The following is a 16,286-nucleotide window of genomic DNA, read 5'->3' as shown; positions in this document are numbered from 1 at the left end:
CCCCACCCCACCCCCTTTCCTCTAAATTCTGACACACATTAGAGTCGTCGAATCTACTATAACCACAACCACCGGAATCTGATGCAACCACCACCATCGGAATCTGATATTGCCATCACCAGCGGAAACACCATAAGTAACTCATGTCTCGATCCAAGAACAATACACCGACAATGAGTAGTCTAACCCTCCACCATCGACACCACCTAGGGTTTCAAACCTTCACCTTCATCATCTCATTTCTAAGATCTCCCGGTGCCACCAAGAGCACCACTGGACTGGAGGCGCCACGAAGGAAGCATAACTATGTTCTTCGGGGGATTCGTTGACATGAAAAGACGTCAGTGACGGTGCTTGTATCACTCACGATGGTGGTTGTTATATCGATGCAAAGAAAGAGGGGGTGAAAAAGAGGGTTTGCCTGATTTTAAAGAAATAGAGGTGGAGCAAGGGTTTCGAACTGAGATGGAGGCAGAAAATAGCACTTTTGTTCTCCCATTTTGCTCCGACGATGGTAGCTCCGACGACCTAGATTCAACAGCTCCAAAACTGCCACCATCAACTCTTCCGCCTGCCAAAAATAAAAACGACCCACCATGTAGATTCAGCAGCTCTAAGACGCCACCATCTACTCTTCCAATGAATCCACCCATATCCTCCCCCCTCCCTCCTTCCCCAACTTTCAAGTCACCATCTCCTCCCATAAACCCAACGACAGAATCAGTGTACTAGGGCCACAAGGACAACAACGTCTGGTTGCTATTTGTGTATGGAACCAACATCCCGGTGCTTCCTTTTTGCTCCATCAATGGTGGCTCCGGTGATCTAGATCCAACAGATCCAAAGAAAAAGATAAGAAAGATGAAGACTATTGGGTAAAAGGGATATGGGGAAACGGGAGGCAGGAGGGGTGGTGTGTTTGATGGAGATATATTATTTTTTTCTTTTTTTTTTAATTAAAATAAGATAAATAAACAAAAGAAAACTAAAAAAGAAATTATCAAGGGCAAATTAGTCTTTTTATGTTCAGAGGGACTAAACGCGCAAGAAAAAACAAACATAAGGACAGTCCGAGTTAATTTTTCAAAATAGGGACTAAACATGCTTTTGTGCATATGCACGAGGGACGAATGGTGTAATTTACCCAAAAATTAATATACTAACCTGATGGCTGATGAATAATGAACGAAATACGAAATAGTAAGCAACAATTCAAAAAGTGGTGGTTATCAAATCTTTGATCGGCAAAATTCAGGCCATATGAAGCACAATTTTTTTTTACTTAGTGTCGGGTGGGTCAAGGCCTAACTTTGTGTAACGTCTCGAAAATCACATGGAAAAATTTTCATTTTAAAACGTTGATCAATACAACAATTTGTTCCCAAAAATAAACAATGTGAAAAAAAAAATTTAACATCAAAGTAAAAGTCGTAAACAACTACTACGGAACAAAACGTTGGGGATGTTGTGCAGTCACATCAGGCCCTTCCCTTTTAAACTAGAAGTATCTGAAACCATAACCATAAAATAATAAACAAAAGCTTAGTGAGTTTCCTAAAATACCACATACCGTACATATCATTGGGCCTAGCCTGCACATTGGACCCAATCCATAATAATGGGCCTAGCCCTTCTTAATCAATGGGCTCAACCCAACATACAATTAGGCCTAGCGCGTCATACACTAAGCCTAGCCCAACATACAATGGGCCCCACCCACTCATGCAATGGGCCTAGCCATACATGCATGTCCATGGACCCAACCAAACATATAATGCAAGAGTCATAAAGACAACTAGCATTCTATATAACACATTCCAGTGGACCTACATTAGTGCTTTTGACGCACAAGTATAGTAAGGAGACTCACATCAATCCGATGTCAATAAATCTCACACTTGAGCTACTGCTACCACAGCTTCTCATACTGAACATATCGAAGATCAATCCTAATCAATAACTAAGGTAATAACCCATAATCAAAGGTCCAATCATATTCTATCATGCTAAGGGGTAAAATACTATTTTACCCTTTTTATACTTGGCCTAACCAATCATAGCCCAAACCCAAAATGATCTAAAGCCTAAAACGGCCCAAAATGGCTTGTGGTGAGTACTCCCCGTGTACCACCATTGTACGCCCATCGTACATCGTGCTCGAAAAAAAGGTAACGGGTTGAAACACGTTACGTGCAGTGTACCAAGAAGGTACTCCCAACGTATGCCGATGCCGCCCAAATCCACTCCATGTTTTTAATACATTAAGACTTAAAGTCCAACTCCTAGATCTGAATCTAAAGGATGTCTTAAGTCACAAAGTTTATGACTTTATGACTTTGCATGGCTTAATGGTGTCCAAACCTAAATCCTAGATTTATAACTTCACCAAAAGATCACTAACTCGTGCATGGAAGAGATATACCCATCAAGATTTGAATTTTATGACTTAATGACCTCATAAAAGGTTAGACGATGCTCAAAGGTTCTGGAGTAACTTCTACTCACAAGATCCAAGACATGGGACCAAAACATGCTCATAACCTAACCCAAAACTAGATCTACACTAAAGAGCCATAAAGTTTGAAGCTTTATACCTCTAGAAGAACGATCAAGGTGAACAAGGTCTGGATCTACAAGCTCCAAGACAATCAACACTTCTCCAATGAGATTCTTCTTCTCCAAGATGCACCAAGAACGGTCCAAAACACTCAAAGGCTCAATAACCTCACAAATAGGGCTAGGTTTTCGAGGGAACTACTTACAGTGTGTAGGTTGAAGGTAAAAAGGGTTTCAAATCAATCTCCTACACACATTCTATAGCAATCATATCATTTAGGGTCGTGCACCCTAACAAGCTCACAAACTCCTTGATGTCATCCCTCAACATATCATGATACCTTGTCTTCTTCTTTGGTTGGTGTTGTTTTTCTTTCGAAACTTTGCAAGATAATCTTTGGTGGGTTTAACTTATTTATGTTATTTAAAAATTTATAAGTCTTCCGTTGCCAAAATCTTATGTTTTTTAAACTAGTTTTTGAATAAAAACCCAACAATTGGTATCAGACTCACCTTTCAAGTTTGGTTAGATTTTTGATTTTTTGAAATCTTAGTTTTTGGAAAATATGGATAACTTGGTTTTGTATAAAAATAAGCTTATACATATTTTATATGACAACTTTATAATTGTTATTTTATGTGACAAAAGTTTTCATGCATCTTTTTTCATTTTAAGTTGTCTTAGAAAAACAAAGGTTGTTTAATGTGTATGTTGATATGTATGATGTGCAAAAACTAGCCAATAACCATTGTGTTTGTTGTGTTATTATGTTGGATGTTTTATAAAATTGGTTTTAATAATTTATTTATTCATTTGGTTTATTTTTATAAGTAATAGATTAGTTGTTAGAAATAATTTATTTGTACAAAAATGTAATAAGAAATGAAGTTGGAGCCATTTTTTGAAGACCAAAGTGCAATTTTTGCAAGTATAAGGTGTGCAGGATTTTCAGTGACAGTTTGCAAGCTATCCCTAAATGTTATTGATGTTGCTGTTGGCAGATTTCTCATAGGGCTTTGAGCATTTGCGACACTTTCTGCAACATTTTCTGAAAGTGTTGCATATTGCTGAAATATTATTTTAAAGAAGTTTTTTTCAGTCTTTTGCAAGCAATGAGTGTTTTCTAAAGTGGGAACATTATAAAAATATTTTTGGTCCCTTAAAATATCCCTTTAGGAATGGACTTTACATTTTTGTGTTAGCTCACAAAATGTCACTAATTGGTTATGTTATGCACGTATTTTTTATGCATGTTTGTGTTGTTTATTTTATGCAATTATTATATGTGGTTGATAAATTAGTTTTTCACCTGCTAAAATAATTTTTGGATAAAATAAATATCACATAGATTTTGGTTTTCAAAATTTATAATATGGACACAAGATGTAACAAGTTATAGTATTTAAAATAAAATCCGATTTTATAAAAACGTTAATAACATCAAATTTTGAAATACTCAAATATAAGTTTTAAAATGGTGATTTTGATAACTTATACAAACTCCAAATATATATGTAATAAAATGAAGTTTTATTAAAAATATAAAAGGTTCATACGTACTCAAATTAATACCAGTTATTAAAAACTGAACCACGTCAAATTATATAAAACCAACTTTTATATACAACCTTTAAAGGTGATTTACTTTTGAAAATTGGTACCATGGTTTATTATAATCATTTAATAACCATGATATCATATGTTTTTAAAACTAGAAATATAAAACATATAAAAGGCATGGGTGTATTCACGATTTCTCTAACCAAGTTATAGGCCGATTACAAGGGTTTTTCAAATTGGATGATTTGATCGGAAATCTTTTGTGATAAAGGATACCTAGGCAAAAGAGTTTTGAGGCATAAATGAGATCAAACATGTCTAATTAAATTTGTTATTAGTAACTCCAAAAATCTAGGAATTATATAGTAAAATATAATTGATAATCGATATCTACCGGGTTGAATTCAAATGGATGGGATAAAGGATACCAAACATTTATTTATTTTGCAACTTGGATCCTAGACTTTGATAGTTAATTTTTTTGAAAACTAAAAGGGTATTAATTATTAAAGAGTTTAAATATTGAAAATACTAAGTGAATTTTGTTAAAATTTTGTAGTTAAATAATCCATTCTCATTACCATGAATTGTTATTTTCTTTAATGACTTAATAAAACAATAACATTCAATAGATACAACTTCAATGAATGTGTGCATGTCTTAAGAGATAATCTCGTGAGAGGTATGAAATTGTATACACTTAAAGGTCCTAGTCCTAAACTATTTGCTTTAAGTAATAAACCTTAACATGATACCTAGTATATGGAAAGAAAGTTTGGAAGAGACAGTACTTCAGTTACCTACTAAATAGAACTCATACTTTTCATATAACAATTAGGTACTTGGTACTTAAATGTTAATCTAATATTTGTAAATGGCTTGCAGATATTTACAGAAGAGTAACCAAATGAGCACAATCAAGTTGGACATACACTCTCAGAGTTTAGTTTATTAATTATGTTAGGAACATAATGTACTTGTAATGTAAAACAATGTTTGTTTTGGAATGATGTATGTTTTAATGTAGATTGCCTAAATAAATGTCTCAGTTTAATTTATGAATGATTGACTACTTACTTAAATCTTTTTTTATAACAATCACCATCATATTTGGAAATGATTAAAATTCTTTTATAAGACTAGATCTCTTAATTAGAATTATAATGTAAATATCAATGTTTTATAAATAACAAGTTGTATATGCAAAATACTTTTGACTTAAACTTGTTTTAAATCAAACTCATCTTTGACATTGTTATCTTTATTATTTAAATTACATTCACATATTCCAACTTCAAGAAATGGATCCTTGAAGGCATATAATATAGTTTATTTGATATATGTAAATCTTATTTATATATAAAAGTTTCCTAATGATATTTTCAATAAGTAGTAGAGAAAATAAATTATTAAGAAACTATACACCATGGTGTATGACTTCTTTTCGAATAAATGTCTAAAATTTAGCACAAGATACCAAATCAACTTTATTAAGAACCATAGTAGTTATAAATTGTATTTTACATGTTAAAACATAATTATGAAATATTTGTTTAATTTTTCAAATATAAAGTTGAAATACAAACCGATAAGAACTATCTAAGGCCTTAATAATAATAAAGGATGAATTAAAATTTACTTTGTATGATTTTCTTTCTAATCGGTAGAAATTTCCTCCTTTTTATAACACCTAAAACACTATTAATTATACCTTGAGTACAACACCAATTAATAAGGAGATAATAGCATTTTCTCTATAAGATTTTGTATGGAAAGGCTCCATCCCTATCTTACATAAATGTTTTACGAATTTGAAGCCTATGTTGGACTAAAGCTTCTAAACCCAAAATCTACAAAATACATATTTATGTATGATAGTCTAAATGTGGCTTAGATTATTGTATGAAAACCTACCAAGAATGAGTTATCTTATTCTTGTGAAAGCTAAGTTAATAGAAAGCAAACTTTTAATGACAAAGTAAGTGGGAGGTACATGGAACTTGCACCAACTCAAGAACCATAACCTAAGTAGTTACAGTTGGCACTAGTTTTAACAATGATTGTTAAACTTGAATAATATCTATTCATAAACACAAATTATTCGCATTAGTGGTAGAAATCATCTACGACTTGAGAAATGTGGAATCTCTAATTGATGAGCTTTTCTAGATGATTTCTAGCAAATCCATCAAATACCAAAATGTTATCTTAGATCTCGAATCTAATAAATGACTTAGAGCCATGAACATGGGATGTAATCCATGTAAAATAATCAAGTATGGTCTTGATTAAACTTTCTCTCTATAGCAAGGCTAGAAGGAGTAAATGATTCTTCTTAAAAGAATTCATGGATAACAATACACATTTAAAGCAAGACTTGTTATAAAAGTATTTTCTCATACTCATGTCATTGACCATGGTCCTTATCATGCTCATGACATTGACTATGATCAAACCTTTATCACAAGTAGCTATGATTTATCAACAATGATATTATTTACTATAAATTCGTATTCTTAAAATGAGATATAGCAAATAGATTTCAAGAAATACCGCTTTTCTTAATAGACACCTACTAGAAGATATCTATATAGATTAGCCTGGAGGTTTTCTTAATCCATGTTATCGTAACAAAATGTGTAGAGCTTAAGATCCAATAGTGGATATAAAGCAAACATCTCAATGTTGCAATCATCATTTTAATGTAAAACCACAAGGTAAGTTTTTATATCAAAATGAATAGAACATGTGTTTTTTACTAAGAACTAGTGGGATCATAGTGACAATCCTAATCTTATATGAATAAGATATTCTGAATCATGAGAAATTACATTCTGACCGTGCCAGGCCTTTTCACCTTGACTCAAAATGTATTTCTAATATGAAAGGCTTAGGAAGGACAAAATACATTCTTGGAATGTAAAATTTATTGAGATAGATAAAATGAATGTTAAAAGTTTTATATCCTTATGAATATATTGAGAATATATTGAAAGAGATTAAGATAGAAGATTCCTTTGGAGGAACCTTAACATAGTCACATGGCACTAATTTTGAGCCAGCCTCAGAAGGACCTAACTCATAGGTTTGAACTAGCTTAAATGATTTATATTCGATTTTTTTGGAAAATGAATCCATAATTTATGTTATATTATGCATAAGACCAAGTATATGATCATGTTATGAGTATATCATAATACACTAGTTGAATACATGGTTAAGTCACCGGATGACTATAGAGACATTCTAATAGTACTTTACAAGAACTAAGAGAATGTATAGTTTAGAATAAAATCTTCATGTAAAGAGCTACATAAGATTCTGATTCTAAACAAATGTATATAATTATGAATTATAATTGGATTATGAATTCATTAAGGGACGAAGATTAAGTTTAGTTGGACTGAGGTCCAAACAAAACAAAATGACAGAATATACTACAAAATAAGAATACACTACTTTAGAAGTTGAAATCTAATATGATTGGATGAATGAGTTCATTGAAAAGCTATGTTGATCTCTGTCATTCAAGGATCACATAGAAATCTTTGTGACTTCGAGAGTATACTTAATCGAGCTAATAGAAATATCACGAGAGAACATCAATCATATACTCCAAGATATTTGACTATACCTTGAGTAAAGTTAAATATGGAGATGATAGTATTCGGAGAATTCATACAAATTAAGTTTAGTGGAACCCATTAGTACAGTCCTTCTTTTAAGCCAAGTATGAATGGTTACACTTCAACTATAAGACTTTATTATACTAGAAATTGGATTTGGATTTGGATTTAGTATTTGGATATTGGAACTATGTAACAACAACTATTATATAGTGTTTTGATATATTGGGATATGATCATAACATCAATACTTGTTGTGTTCTATATTAACATGTTTAATCCATGAATAATCTTATTATTCTAAAAGTTCATAGTCAGTTATAATTATGGGAGCAATTATGAAGTAAGACTAATATGAATTGGATTGGTTGAATTTCATTGGATGAAGGTAGGCAATAGGTTGTAACCAAGTTTCATAAGTACCCATCAAAGAACTAGTATTGAACTGACCCGCATCAAGATCATCTCATGGATCGTTATCATGAATGATAATTGATTAAAAGGTACTATCTTTGTATCCTTAACACTTGAGATACATAGTGGGACTTAAGTAAGAGTTTTGTGCTTTGATATGGTCAAATGTTGGTACTTAACCGGTGTAACGCCCGCAGATCCGGGCTAGTCAATTTAGAGGCAATATGGGCTGAAAATGACTTTTCGACAAAAGATTATTTAGAATAAATAATCTTAACCAAATTGTAGAATATGTCACAAGGTTTCCGTACATATAAAGAACGCCGAAATCCGAGTTATAACGAAGAAGTTATGGCCCGTCGAAGTTTTACGGCAAAACCGGCACGGCACCGGGAAGCGTAAATAGTGAATTTACGATAGAGCGAGATTTATCCTTAGCAATCTAAACCAAAGTCTTAGAATATGTTAAACTAAGAGCGTCGATAAAAAGAACACCCAAATCTGACTTCGTATGAGGAAGTTATGATTTTTCTAAGATTCGGCTTAGGAGTGCACGACCCGAAACTCGAATTTTAGTTCGAGCGGTTTTTGGCTTACGTGACCTAAATGAGAGTTCAAGATCTCATTAATAGGAACTCAACGGTAAAAATACAGACGAAAACGGAGTCGGTATGAAGGAGTTACGAATTCTTCGCGGTCATTTAACAGTCTAAACGCCTCGTACTGTTAAATTTAAGATCGGTCGAGAATTAGCCGACGGAGTCAAAATGAAAGTTGTAGATATTATTTTTACCTACGCGTGGATATAAAGAACGTCAAAAACAGAGGTCGTATGTGAAAGTTACGGATTTTAGAAGTCGGAAGTGTGCTATGCGAAAATGGGTGATGTGGCACAATCTTGGCCATTGCTTTCTCCCCAAGTCTTGCCACTAGATGGTGACATGTGGCACCAAGTTCAGCCATTTTCACCCTATAAATACCACCTCTCCCACCCTCATTTTCTTCACACCTTTCCCATTCTTTCTTCTCTTTACTCTCTCTCTAGAACCTCTCTCTAGCCCCGAAATCCCCCGAAAAGCCTAGGGAACCTCCCTAGCACGAGGCGGAAGCCCCGGAGTGCTCGACGGCTCCGAGAAGAAGAGCTTTTCGGCTCGGAAACGCTGCTCCAAGCAAAGCCTGGTTTTCTATAAAACCCGTTGTAAGTGAGCTACGCCTACGCTATTTTTAATATAGTTTTTATTTAATTATATTAACGTTATTAAGAACATATAATAAATATTTGGGCTATTATTATGGGTTATATAAGTATTTTTTTAACGCTTATATAATAGTAATAATAGCTAGACTATTAATTAGTCTCGGCGAATAATAGACTAAAATCTATTGGTGATAATACTAGGTTTCGTCGAAAGAAATTATTTTAAAGTAAATGAAGCGCTGTCCGAGTACCGAGTCACCACCTTCTCAGGTGAGTGCATGGTCCCTTTCATCTTACACATAGATATGAAGTATTTATTATATAATTTACGTGTTGTGAGTGCATAGTCTCTTTCATCTTACACATAGATATGAAGTATTTTATATAAACTACGTGCTATGTGTGCATATTATCTGAATACTTGCTGTCTATGCTGGATGAACGTTTTATACATGTTTTAAAGGATTTAAACTGTATACGTATTTTATATATACGAATATGTTGGGTATGATGATGGGTAGATAAATGATGATAGATAGAAGATGATGTGAGTATACATTCGCAGCTATAGACTTAGTGCCTATGGGACAAACACCGGTAGCTATGGACTTAGTACCTGTTAGACGTTGGTAGCTATGGATTTAGTACCTGTTGAACATTGGTAGCTATGGACTTAGTACCTATTAGATAAAGACTGGTAGCTATGGATTTAGTACCCGATGAATAGACTATAGCAGCTATGGAATTAGTGCTTTATGAACGAACATTGGCAGCTATGGATTTAGTGCCAGTCCTAGAACCCTGGAAGTAAGGGACTTCGGAATAAACGAATGAAGAATAGATGACTCTTAGGATAAATCCTTAAAGAGTAAAAAAAAAGATAACGGGGATGGGTAATTGGGTTGATTCTTTGATTGAACATAATAATTATATTATTGTGGGTTGAAAACCCTATGTACTCACCAGGTTTCCCAACCTGACCCACTCAGTTTATTTATATCACAGGTGTTGATACGAAGTCACTTTACACTGAGAGATTTAAAGAGATGTAGATCACTAGTGTAAATACATGTAAGTTCTGTTTATGCTTATGTTTCTGTATTAACGATGACATCCCAAACGTTTTAAATGAATAAAAATACGTTTCTTCGAAAATGTTTTAATAACGTATTTATCGTGTTTTTCTGGGAACAAATTCCGCAACCTTTTTATAAAATGAAGTACTCTGATTTTTATAAAGCATAAACAAAATCGGTCTTTTCTGGCCGTGAAAATGGGGATGTCACAGTTGGTATCAGAGCATTAGTTTAAGCGAACTAGGAATATGAATCTATTTCTAGACTTAAACTTAGAATGCTAAGCGATGATTGTGAGGTGTGAGCACTAGCTTATTTTAGGAATTATGCCTAAAATGCTTTTATGTGCTAAATACTTGTGCCTGATATGCTGTTAGTTGTTCGGATCTATGGTCTGTTGCCGACCGGATCTGGAAACCTTATGTGTTTAGGATTCTAAATGTACGACTACGATATTAGAACTAGCATATAAACGTTTCGGAGTGATAAGGATGATTTAAGACGTCAATCCTAAATTAAGATCTAGATTCACCTTATTCGGTGTATAGATCAAGATGGCAAGAACCCGTAGCGGAAACGTAAACGCAAATGGGAACAGGATCCAACCCCCAGTGGTTCAGCAAATACCTATTGTAGAAGAAGTTGCGCTTGATCCAGTCACCATGGCTGGAGTTCAAGCCATGATTCGGGCTATGTTGGCTGAACAAAGGGAAGAAATGAGACAAATGTTAAATAGGGACGAACCTACCGTACATGTTGAACCGACAGAGCCAGTTCCCGAGCAATCAAAGGAAGGGAACTACAGCCGCCAAGTGAGTCAAGTAGGGACTCAAGGTGAGCAAAGGGATGACCCTGAAGGGAGAAACAACAAGGATGGGCGGATATACAAGAATTTCTTGGGTGCGAAACCCCCAAATCTCTCAGGAAGCCCGAAGCCGGTTGAGATTATGGATTGGATCTCTGAGATGGAGATGGTGTTTGAGAGCTGCAGCTGTAACGAGAAACAGAAGACTGTCTTCGCAGTAAGACAGCTGAAAACTGGAGTCTTGAGCTGGTGGAAGCTATTGGCAGATACGATGCCACGAGGAGAAGCCTTAAGGATGTCGTGGGAAGAGTTTTTGGAACAGTTGAAAATGCAATACTGTTCGGAGATAGATCTGATAGACCTAAACAACGAGTTTCAGAACCTGAAGAAAGGAAAGATAAGTATTGACGAGTATGCCACCACATTCACCGAAAGGATGAAGCTATTCCCCTACTTGGTGCCTACTGAACTCTCCAAGATTGATAGGTTTGCTAACGGACTACCCATTGACTTTGGCCCAATGGTCAAAATGGCAACTACTTTGAAAGCAGCTGTTAGGGCAGCTAAGAACGTAGAGGCCCAGATAAGAGAAAAAGGTCTAGAAAAAGATAAGGTAGGAGAGAAGCGGAAGTTTGAAGGATCTTCGAGGCCGAACAAGGAAAGCAAATTCTCAAAGTTTGGAGGAGCAAATGGAGGTGAAGCAAGATGGTGTGATAGATGCAAGAAGAAGCATGGTGGAAAGTGCAACGAAGAAGTGACTTGTTACAAGTGTGGGAGGACTGGTCACTATTCCAAAGACTGCACGCATAATGACAAAGTATGCTATAGATGTGGAGGCAAGGGGCACATGTCCAGAGACTGCCCAAAGAAAAATAAAGCAGCAAGACCAGAAACGCCACCAAGGCCAAGGGCATTTCACATGATCCTCGACGAAGCAGAGAACCATGCGAGGAATCAAGAATGAGGACTTCTTACCCGAGGATCGGATTATGCAGTAGTCATAGTTTCGTATGATGTAGCCTAGTAGAGGCATAGTCTAGGGTGAACTTGAACACCTATGTAATCGTTTCAAGAAATGATATAAAACCTTCGTTTTGTTATCTGATGTGTTGAATGATTGTATGAATTGTTGCATGGTGACTTGGGAAACTGCGGGACAATACTTGGGACGAGTATGAGTAGGTGTGAATGGTAGTAGAGGCCTATACTACCGGAAGCACAGGACTCACACTTGGATCAGGGAAAGTCACAAGGTTACCAAGAAGCCAGTAATTGATTTCGTTTTATTCAAGTATGCCGTTACCATTGTTTCGGTAATGACTAAGAAGATTGTTGTTATCCCAACCCTAGTGGTCATGTCACATTGAGTCCGACTACGATGAGTAGGTTACGTGGTTCAGAGAACCAAGTTTGATATAGCGTCCGACTTAAACCAAACGATTAAAAATCAAAGAGACCAATAGAAGTATCGGCTCGACGCTAAAGAAGTTGGTAGCTAGAAATGCTACATGTTAAAGTGTGATTATATCACATTAGAACGTGAAGGAAGGAATAGTTTATTTCAGAATTTAACTCTAAAAGACCTAAGTCTAAACGAGCATCACATGATGATACGTCGTAATCTGGAGTCTAACCTGAAGAAGATAGCAGGTGCACAATTAAGTACTACTTACAGACAATAAGTCTAAAAGATAGACTCGAATGAATAAAGAAGTTATAATTATTACCTAGGATGAAGAGATGACGTATGGAGTCAATATACGAGCCCTGTTTCGTTGATGATTCCGGGACGTAATCATCCTAAGGGGGAGATAATTGTAACGCCCGCAGATCCGGGCTAGTCAATTTAGAGGCAATATGGGTTGAAAATGACTTTTCGACAAAAGATTATTTAGAATAAATAATCTTAACCAAATTGTAGAATATGTCACAAGGTTTCCGTACATATAAAGAACGCCGAAATCCGAGTTATAACGAAGAAGTTATGGCCCGTCGAAGTTTTACGGCAAAACCGGCACGGCACCGGGAAGCGTAAATAGTGAATTTACGATAGAGCGAGATTTATCCTTAGCAATCTAAACCAAAGTCGTAGAATATGTTAAACTAAGAGCGTCGATAAAAAGAACACCCAAATCTGACTTCGTATGAGGAAGTTATGATTTTTCTAAGATTTGGCTTAGGAGTGCACGACCCGAAACTCGAATTTTAGTTCGAGCGGTTTTTGGCTTACGTGACCTAAATGAGAGTTCAAGATCTCGTTAATAGGAACTCAACGGTAAAAATACAGACGAAAACGGAGTCGGTATGAAGGAGTTACGAATTCTTCGCGGTCATTTAACAGTCTAAACGCCTCGTACTGTTAAATTTAAGATCGGTCGAGAATTAGCCGACGGAGTCAAAATGAAAGTTGTAGATATTATTTTTACCTACGCGTGGATATAAAGAACGTCAAAAACAGAGGTCGTATGTGAAAGTTACGGATTTTAGAAGTCGGAAGTGTGCTATGCGAAAATGGGTGATGTGGCACAATCTTGGCCATTGCTTTCTCCCCAAGTCTTGCCACTAGATGGTGACATGTGGCACCAAGTTCAGCCATTTTCACCCTATAAATACCACCTCTTCCACCCTCATTTTCTTCACACCTTTCCCATTCTTTCTTCTCTTTACTCTCTCTCTAGAACCTCTCTCTAGCCCCGAAATCCCCCGAAAAGCCTAGGGAACCTCCCTAGCACGAGGCGGAAGCCTCGGAGTGCTCGACGGCTCCGAGAAGAAGAGCTTTTCGGCTCGGAAACGCTGCTCCAAGCAAAGCCTGGTTTTCTATAAAACCCGTTGTAAGTGAGCTACGCCTACGCTATTTTTAATATAGTTTTTATTTAATTATATTAACGTTATTAAGAACATATAATAAATACTTGGGCTATTATTATGGGTTATATAAGTATTTTTTTAACGCTTATATAATAGTAATAATAGCTAGACTATTAATTAGTCTCGGCGAATAATAGACTAAAATCTATTGGTGATAATACTAGGTTTCATCGAAAGAAATTATTTTAAAGTAAACGAAGCGCTGTCCGAGTACCGAGTCACCACCTTCTCAGGTGAGTGCATGGTCCCTTTCATCTTACACATAGATATGAAGTATTTATTATATAATTTACGTGTTGTGAGTGCATAGTCTCTTTCATCTTACACATAGATATGAAGTATTTTATATAAACTACGTGCTATGTGTGCATATTATCTGAATACTTGCTGTCTATGCTGGATGAACGTTTTATACATGTTTTAAAGGATTTAAACTGTATACGTATTTTATATATACGAATATGTTGGGTATGATGATGGGTAGATAAATGATGATAGATAGAAGATGATGTGAGTATACATTCGCAGCTATAGACTTAGTGCCTATGGGACAAACACCGGTAGCTATGGACTTAGTACCTGTTAGACGTTGGTAGCTATGGATTTAGTACCTGTTGAACATTGGTAGCTATGGACTTAGTACCTATTAGATAAAGACTGGTAGCTATGGATTTAGTACCCGATGAATAGACTATAGCAGCTATGGAATTAGTGCTTTATGAACGAACATTGGCAGCTATGGATTTAGTGCCAGTCCTAGAACCCTGGAAGTAAGGGACTTCGGAATAAACGAATGAAGAATAGATGACTCTTAGGATAAATCCTTAAAGAGTAAAAAAAAAGATAACGGGGATGGGTAATTGGGTTGATTCTTTGATTGAACATAATAATTATATTATTGTGGGTTGAAAACCCTATGTACTCACCAGGTTTCCCAACCTGACCCACTCAGTTTATTTATATCACAGGTGTTGATACGAAGTCACTTTACACTGAGAGATTTAAAGAGATGTAGATCACTAGTGTAAATACATGTAAGTTCTGTTTATGCTTATGTTTCTGTATTAACGATGACATCCCAAACGTTTTAAATGAATAAAAATACGTTTCTTCGAAAATGTTTTAATAACGTATTTATCGTGTTTTTCTGGGAACAAATTCCGCAACCTTTTTATAAAATGAAGTACTCTGATTTTTATAAAGCATAAACAAAATCGGTCTTTTCTGGCCGTGAAAATGGGGATGTCACAACCGGGCAGTTATAAAAGCCATTTTTAGGTATGATATGAACTATGCAAGAGGCTTATGTAGTCAAGATGAGATTTGTTCCTCTCATGTGTTAAGATTTATACATCTAAGGCGCCTTACCAAAATTTGAACACCAAATGAGATTGATTGCGATCCGCATCTCATGTTTAACATTATATCTGTGACAAAGGGATAACTGATAAACTTACCTTACAAACCAGTTGTAGCCTGAAGCTTTTTGGGAATTAGGCATTGATAGAATGGCATAAAGCCGTATGTTGATGGGGGAAGTGAAATGTTGCTAGACATTCACCACTTTTTATATCAGTCTAATATGAATCTTGCGCAAGTGAGAGATTGAAAGATCTTGTATGCTGATATGTGCATATTTATACACATAATTATACATCATAACTTAATATTTTAACGACTTTTATGCCCTTATTAGAACAAAAGATACTTAATTTGTTATGAATAATGTTGTAGGAATACAATACATTCTTGGAGCAAAAAGGAAGCTGTAAGCTAGACATGGGAGTTGGAAGTATGAATTAAAGCTTTAAAATGATGAGAATATACCCAACACGTCGTGGTGGATTTCCCACGGCGTGGTGACTTGAAGAATCCTGATTTGCTTCGAAGACTTGTTGACCACGGGATAAACACGAAGACCACGACGTGGTGGCCTTACCACATCGTGGTGATCTGAATTCGGGAAAACTATAAATAGATCTCATTCTCCTCCGAATTGGGACTTTTTGCTCTGGAATTAATCATCACTTCTGAAGGAAAATCACCTGTTCTAAGGCTTGGAAGCAAGGAATTCGAACATACCATTGGAAGTAGGAGAATTAAGGCAACCAATCTCTACACTTTGATTTGTCATTAGTTTCTACCATGTGAAACGCTTTGAAGTTTGATTTTGTGTTTTTGT

This window comes from Lactuca saligna, chromosome 3 (assembly GCF_052625555.1).
Source record: "Lactuca saligna cultivar CGN05327 chromosome 3, ASM5262555v1, whole genome shotgun sequence".
Classification (NCBI taxonomy): Eukaryota; Viridiplantae; Streptophyta; class Magnoliopsida; order Asterales; family Asteraceae; genus Lactuca; species Lactuca saligna.
This window is presented reverse-complemented; position numbering follows the sequence as displayed.